Source organism: Mesoplodon mirus (assembly GCF_964341445.2).
Source record: "Mesoplodon mirus genome assembly, chromosome: 4".
NCBI lineage: Eukaryota > Metazoa > Chordata > Mammalia > Artiodactyla > Ziphiidae > Mesoplodon > Mesoplodon mirus.
The window spans coordinates 139,268,087-139,276,611 of record NC_138979.1 but is presented as its reverse complement, the minus strand read 5'-3'; the positions used below and the strand labels follow the sequence as shown (position 1 = coordinate 139,276,611).

Below are 8,525 nucleotides of genomic sequence, written 5' to 3'. Positions count from 1 at the left end.
TGTGAGACACAGACTGGAGTGTGGAGTTGAACTGGGAGGTGACCCCAGGGAGCGGGAGTGAGGCTGCTGAGAGAGGGAGACAGAGCAGGAGAGAGAATAATGCACAGCGACTTTTGACTTTGGAGTAGCCTGGATCTGAGGCCAGTAGAGGGAGAAGTTTTACCGCCATGGACGGCAGGGACTCATCTCACCACAGGCCCTCAGAGGGACTGTGGCCAGTGTGTCCCAGGATTATCCCGCTGAAGGACAGGGAGGTGGGGGGATTCATTCACTAACTGCTCGTTCCTCATTCCCTGAAGTTTGTCCCCTAAGGCATTAACACACCCCACTTCCACATCACGTCCACGTGGACTGAGCAGACTCTGGAGAAAATCTTCTGGACCCTCTTCCCGCGGAACATAGTCACTGGTTAGCTTCTCGGTGTCTGTCCTATAATACACCAGTACAAACATGCCCTTCTGGCTCTTCTCTCCATACTTTGCCCAAGCAGTTGTGGCATTTCTGCCTCATTTGTTGTAAGTTATTTTCATGTCCAACCAACAGAGAACCCGGCCAGCAACTTATTAAGTGTCCTTGCCTGGAAGTTAAATCCTGAGTCATGGGAGGGTGCTCCCAGGTCAATAAATGCTCACTATACAATGCTCCCCCTTCACACTCCACCTCCCTCTGTCCATCACCCTCAAGATCCACTCCCACGCTTGTTTCCGGGTTCCTGTCAGTACATTTTAGTCCTTCCCCTAAGAAAGCTGTCTGCTCCTGCAGCGGGGACTGCTTGGGCTATGCAGAGAGCTGACCCAAATTATTAAAATCTGATGGCATCCGTGTCTTGACTACTGATAATAATGCTGCTCTGAACATTGGGGTGCATGTATCTTTTCAAATTAGAGTTTTTGTCTTTTCCAAATGTATGCCCAGAAGTGGGAATGCTGGGTCAATATGGTAGCTCTAAGCAACCTAAATGTCCATCAACAGATGAATGGATAAAGAAGATGTGGTGTATATATATATATATATATATATATATATACACACACACACACACAATGGAATATTACTCAGCCATAAAAAAGAATGAAATAATGCCATTTGTAGCAACATGGATGTACCTAGAGAGTATCATACAAAGTGAAGTAAGTTAGGCAGAGAAAGACAAATTATCATATGATATCACTTATATGTGTAGTCCAAAAAAATGGTACAAATGGACTTATTTACAAAACAGAAACAGACTCACAGACATAGAAAACAAACTTATGGTTACCAAAGTAGAAAGGGAGTAGGGGAGAGATAAATTAGGAGCTTGGGATTAACAGATACACACCACTATAAATAAAACATATAAACATCAAGGACCTACTGTATAGCATAGGGAACTATATTCAATATCTTGTAATAGCCTATAATGGAAAAGAATCTGAAAAAGAATAGATATATCTGCAGACACACATATATATGTATAACTGAATCACTTTGCTGTGTACCTGAAACTAACACAACATTGTAAATCAACTATACTTCAATAAAAATAATCTGATGGCAATGATGGAAGCTGGGGTCAATCTTGAAAAGGACAAGTATCACCTTACATCTGCCTCAGGTAAAGCCCTTGTGTCACCTGTTGGCAAAGGGGGTGCTGCTCTTCTCTAGCAAGATGGAAGGGAATGTTTCTTCCCACTCAGAGGAATCCAAGGCTTCAAAATTCTCAGGTACATCCACCTACATGCCTGATGAAGGTGAGGAGATGCAAGTCCATTAAAAAAATTTCCTTACAACCAGACTCCTTTCTCAATGGTGCCAGTCCCATTCTTTATTCTGGTATCTCTTGGGCTCCTGGTTCCTTTCTTGGAAATAATCATCATGCTGATCTTCATTAAGGAGCAGGTCGTGGTGCCTCCTGCTGCTCTCTTGGGACCAGCTAGATGATCTCTGAACAGATGTCTTTTTCTGGAAGAGCTCCTGCTGGCACCCACACTATAGAACTTGGCTTCAGTGCCATGAAGCTCTTAAGGGGGGAGATGAGGACACAGCAACACTCATCACTGACGAGCTGAGACTGTTTGATAACAGTAATAGCTGCAAGCAGCATCTCGATCAAGTCACTGTAATCCCCTGCACTGGCTCCAGAAATCACTTTGGAAATGGCACTGTTGGAAATGGCTCTGTTTTGCTTCATGATCTCTCCAAATTCAACTTCACTCACCATAGAGGGTGGAAAGCCCAAATCTTGGCTGCAGTGATGGATAGAGGGGCCAAAGGCCTTCATGTAAATATCTGGTGGAGGCCCCACTGTAGCATTTGGCTGGGGAGAGAAGGCTGGATCGAGGTAAAGGTGGTGGGATGACCCGGGGGAAGGTACAGCTAAATAAGGAGATAATGGAGGGGCGTGAGATGCTCATGGTAGATGCCAGAAGGAAGAGGAGGGACTCCAAAGCTTGAGGAGAGAAGTGGTAGGGATGGGATTGGGACTGGGACCAGACCCATCAGGTGAAGGGCTGAAGGAGGGCAATTGAAGTCGGGCAGCACACTGGGGGGCTTATCCATGTGGACAAATGAGAGTACAACTTGCTCAGAGTGTGGCCCATCCACCAGCAGAACCACTAGAACCTCGGGCATGGTCCCATGGAGCTTTCTCCACTCTTGAGACTCAAATACATTCACGTTCTGAGCCCCTGCCTCAAACTGTGGCAGGTTCTGCCAGGTGGCTGACCTCCCACCCACTTTTTCTCCATTAAGTACTTTTCTGGCAAGAATTTCCAACAGTTTTGTGGACAGTTTTCAGAGGCTTCCACCTCCTCAGCATACCCCCTTGGACTGGCCGTTTGCTCCATTCTCTGCAAATTTCAACTCCACCACACCACAGACTCCTACAAAGTGAATAACCTGGCTCAGCTGCTTGTCTGTGGTCCAGCAGGAGAAGCTGCTCATATAGACAGCAGTTTGTCTGTTACTCAGGCCACTGTAGGTATGCAGAATTACAGGGCTTATTGGGCTTGGGGTTGACTCCTGGTGAACAGGAAGAGGTGGCTTAGGACTGCTGCTTCTATCATGTGAGGGCTGTAAGGTGGACATCAACAAATGGGATTGCTTTTCCCATAACACCCAAATTGTGATGTGGTTTCTGCCAAAGGAGGCATGGCAACAGGGTCCTACAGCGCCCACGGAGGGATGGTACTTCTGCCCGCACGTGCAGGGCAAGCTGCATCTCACATGAGAAGGGATGGGGCATATAAGGTGAGACTTGGCACGTGACAGGTAGGGTCACTGGAGACCTCTGGCTCAGCAGTGAGAGACTGAATTGGACTGAATTCTTCCTCTGTTCTCTGGACATTTCTAACATAGCCCTTAATCAGTCACTGAGGGAGTCTCCCCAGGGTCAAAGAGGCACATTGCCTTGGGACAGAGGCTACAGGTTGTAGCATTTTCCCCCCGTCCCCCAACCCTCACCCGACCTCCCCTCAGAACATGAGAGCTGTCCAACCCGCCCAGTGGTAAGTGATGTGCTTACCCTCAAGGGCAGTTCTGGGTGTCTTTAAAATGTAGAGATAACCAAATAAGGTGATAATTTGAGGAAAAAATATAGAATGCCAGAAGAGCCATTTACCCAGAGAATTTTGTCTCCCCATTTTTATTTTGTTTTTACTCAATAATACAACTTTTAGCTTTAATTACTGAGAGCAAACAGGAAAAAAAAAAGCCTTGTCCCTCTGTTGTCGGTTATTTGTTTATCTTTCTGGTAGGTTGAAAACTGTATAAGAAACTTGATGCTGTCTACATTTTATACTGCATTGTATTTTTTTCCTCTTGCAACAAAACATTTTAAAATGAGAAATGAGGTATGAGCTGTTAAGCAAAAACTAAAAGACAAATATGTGATTCCACTTATATGAGTTAAAGTAGTCAAATTTATAGAAAGTAGACTGGTAGTTACCAGGGGCTGGGGGGAGGGGAGGGTGGGGAGTTAGTGTTTAATGGGTGCGAAGTTTCAGTTTGGGAAGATGAAAAGTTCTGGAGATGGATGGTGGCAGTGTTTGCACAATGTGAACATACCTAGTACCACCGAGCTGTACACTTTAAAATGATTAAAATGATAAAATTAATGTTGTATCTATTTTACCATGATACAAAAGAAAGGAAGAAAGGAAAAAAGAAAGAAGGAAAGAGGGAGAGGGAGGACAAACCCAGAGAGGAGACAAACACTTATCTGTAGACAGAAAAAAATTCCGCTCGCAAATCAGGATCTCATCTTTCAGTCATGGATGGGATAAAAACAAGATAGACTCCTACCAAGTCTGTACCCAAGGGCAGCCGTCAACAGGCTCCCTCCCTGATGAGTCTTTCCTTCTGACACAGAAAGCAAAAAAATGAGTATTAAATTGGATTTTTATGCCGTTCGATATTTCAGACTCTGGGTGCGGTGTGATTGCTGTATTTACTGAATGCCTGCAGCGAACCAGACACTCTGTAAACCTCAGAGTCACTCCTATCAGATAGATCTTATTATTCTCTCTCTCTCTCTCTTTTTAACAGATTAGCAAACTGAAACTCAGAGAGGTTGAACCACTTCCTGAGACCTTAATGGTCTATTAGGCTATTAATGGGCTAGAAGCAGAATTTAGTCCTGGCTAGGCCTGTCTCCCAAACCCCACCCCACCACCCTCTCTTTCCTTCAGTAACACTTGCAATGCTCTTTGCTGGCTGGACTCACACCAAGAAGGGACATGGTTCAGGAGGGTGCAAATTTAGTTCATTTCAACAAATGTGACAGGATGCTGGTCGCTGTGCTAGAAATTGATAAGTGGTGTGTGACCTTATATTATGCATTTCCATATAGTCTATAAAATGCCTTTCTGATTGTGACAAGAAAGCTAAAGTGGACAAAACATTTTGAAGGAGCCAGCTCAAAGGTGTTGCCACTGGCCATATGGAATATCATTTTGAAAATCCATGATACCCCTAGTGATACTCAGAGAGAGAGATAGAAAAAGAGAAAAGAGGAAAAGATCTTCATAGAAGAATAACTTAGAGAGAAGGAGATAATAAATAGAAACAAAATGATTTCATTAGAAATCATCATTTTGTAACCCTTATATAATAATTGATTCGGGCAAGGATTAATAAAGGATGCTAAAACCATTGGGTGAAAGTTTGTTGGAGAATAAGATAGTTCTATTATTCAAATTATTACCCCACAGATTCTCCTTTAATTAAAAATGAAAAAATATGTTTACAGTGAAGATATCTGGCAGACGCACCTTAACCAAGTGATCAAACTTGTTTCTCAGTAATAGCAGAACAAAATTTGCATTCTGTACCTCTTTCTCATAAGCTACAGGGGGAAATACACAATGTCATTTATGTAGTTGCCTTGCCAAAATGTTTAACTTGAATCTTATCATTAGGACCAATCCAGAATTGTGGTAAATCGATAAGACAATAACTCAGATTCTTCAAAATGTCAGTGTCAGGAAAGAAAGAAGAAAAGGCAGAGGGATACTATTCTGTATTAAAGGAGATGAAAGAGTTGTAACAGCCAGACATAATGCATGAATCTGGATTTCATCTTGGATTATTTAAAATTATTTATTTATTTACTTATTTTGGTTGCACCAGGTCTTAGTTGCGGCAGGCGAGCTCCTTAGTTGCAGCACGTGGGAGCCTTAGATGCAGCCTGCAGGCTCCTTAGTTGTGGCAGTCGGGCTCCTTAGTTGCAGCACTCAGGCTCCTTAGTTGCGGCATGCATGTGGGATCTAGTTCGCTGACCAAGGATCGAACCTGGGCCCCCTGCATTGGGAGCTTGGAGTCTTATCCACTGCACCACCAGGGAGGTCCCCTCATCTTGGATTTTAAAAATATGTAAATGCCATTTTGAAGATAAGTGGACTGTATGTTAGATGATATTATCAAGTCATTGAAAGTGTCATTTGGGGTGAAGTGTCATGATATTTGCAACTTATTTTTTTTTTTTTTTTTTTTTTTTTTGCGGTGTGCGGGCCTCTCACTGTTGTGGCCTCCCCCGTTGCGGAGCACAGGCTCCGGACGCGCAGGCCCAGCGGCCATGGCTCACGGGCCCAGCCGCTCCGCGGCATATGGGATCCTCCCAGACCGGGGCACGAACCCGTATCCCCTGCATCGGCAGGCGGACTCTCAACCACTGCGCCACCAGGGAGGCCCTGCAACTTATTTTTAAATGATTCAAAAAGTATGTTTTTATATATATATGTTATATAAATATAAAAGTTATATACATATATAAATATAAGTAAATATATAGAGACAGACAAAGGCAGAGACTGAGTAGAATCAATGACCGACCTATTAGCAATGAGCATCCCTAGGGCCCACACTGTGGTCTTGAAATACTATTTCTCACTAAAAGAAACCAGAGCCTGTGGAAAAAATGGCTAATTCCAAGTCTGTGGCAGAAAATGACAAGATGAGCCTGGGATATCTTGTCTATCAAATACCAAGGAGGTTATCAAACACTGTTAGGATCACCTCAAAAATTTCACAGCCCACCTGAAGAAGATTTCACTGGCCAAAGATGAGAGAACTGGAGCTTCAGTCATGATAATAGTAATTATGATGGATTAAAACAAATCAAATATGTTTAAATCTATGAGCTCAAAAAGAATTGATCACCTTCAGAGTGTGATAGGGCATCAATTCATTATCTTGAAAAATGGTTTAAATAAAAACAAAGAATCTATCCTGCCTTTCTATATGAACTATATACCACTGGGTAACCAAATAATAGATTGGGGGAGTATCTCTTTATAATAGTGTTTCAACTAACAAATGAGTAGAAATTATTAAAATTAGAATATCTCCATTCTGCACACCAAGTGAACTACTAGATACAGGCAGTAATAATCACCAATGGCTGCTGACATCACACCGAGGGAGACAACCAGATGTGCCTCCTACAGAATTGCCCGACACCTGCTTGCCTTGACAACAGGATCAGCGTGATCCAGCTCCCAATTTGCAGGAAATACAGAGAACAGAGAACCTGTTGAATTACACCACGAGCATGCACTCAACAGAATCCAGGCTGTGGGAAACTCCGCCAGTCGAAGGACGCAGATAAAGTGTAAGGGAAAGAAAGAGATCATTAAGTTAAAACTTAAAATATATTTTGTAATAGGCAAGACTAAATTATAATGTCCAGGGACATTTGATCACAATTGGGTGATAAAACTATTTGCAAAGCAGCAATTACTGTAGACGTAATTGGGGAAGAAAGTGTTCATCATTGGAATGAGTCTCATGGACAGAGCTTCTGAAGTGGAAGCCAGTTTTATTTTCTGACCTGGGTTGTAGTTACAAAGCTGTTCACTTTTATAAAAGTTAATTGTCATACATTTGTTTTGTGTAGTTTTCCATATCTTTATTTTATATTCTAATAAAATTAATTGTTTTAAAAGAGAGAAACATATTTTAGGAGACACAGCAACCAACTGCAATCTGTGGACCTTGTTTGGATCCTAATTTGAACAAACTAATTATAAGCTATTTATGAGATAATCAGGCAAATTAAAACATTGACTAGATCTTTGATGATACTTAGGTATTATCGTTTAATTTTAGATGTAATAATGCTATTGTGTGTTTTAGAAACAGTCATTATTTAAAGATACACACTGAAGTATTTTAGATAATGCCTAAGGTTTACTTCAAAATAATACATTGGGGGTAGAAATGGCAAGTAGATGTATAAATGAAACAAATTGGCCAAAGTTGATAATTGGTGAGACTCGTTGCAGAGTACATGGGGAGGGGGGTCATTATAGTATTCCCTCGACTTCTGTGCATGTTTGAAATTTTCCATAATGAGAAATTTCTTTCATGATTTAAACGAGTAGTTTATAAGCAAAAGAAAGCTGGATCCCTAAGTTCTGGATGTGGATGGCTCAAGCAGCTCCCTCTCTCTTCAGTGAACTACTCTGAAAATTCTCCCTCCATGGAACAGTTGTTTAAGTCAACCAAAACTTCAGGGCCAGGTGTCATTTGTCAGATAAAATGTCCCTGCATACCGAATATTCCCAACACTTCTTTCAGATCAGACTGGCCAAATAAAACATGTTTTCACTTCTCTGTGGAGGGCTGAGGACTGTGAACCACAGCCTCTCTGCAGTGTGCACCCTGTCTAGGAGTTGAAGCCCAGATTGGTACATTGTAGGACAGAACCTTCCATTCCATCCTGCAGAATTTCAGGTCCAGACCCAATATCTGTCTCTGAAATGCCTCCCACACTTGTTGAACAGCTGCTCAATCTCAAGTTAGCACCCAAAGTAAAACATAATAATATGGGTTTTTTTTAAGGCCTCACTGCCTCAATTTTGTCATGCTGACATCAGCACCATATGCCTACTGGTGTGGCAAATTGAGAAGAAAGTGTTTCTATGGCCATGCTGCTGATTTCAAAAATAGCATAGCTAATGAGCCAGCTGTGGTTAGGCAGAAAAACGTTAATAATCATTTCTGCAGTTTCTTTCATCCTAAACAGTTCTCACATATTACTCTCT

General features: G+C 42.2%; 1 pseudogene across 1 annotated transcript; it reads right to left on the bottom strand.

Moving 5' to 3' along the window:
- Positions 1-1,785: 1,785 nt before the first annotated feature.
- LOC309802916 (cleavage and polyadenylation specificity factor subunit 7-like) lies at positions 1,786-3,069 on the bottom strand (annotated as a pseudogene). The gene has a single exon. The product of its transcript is annotated as a cleavage and polyadenylation specificity factor subunit 7-like (transcript).
- Between the last annotated feature and the right edge of the window lie 5,456 nt (positions 3,070-8,525).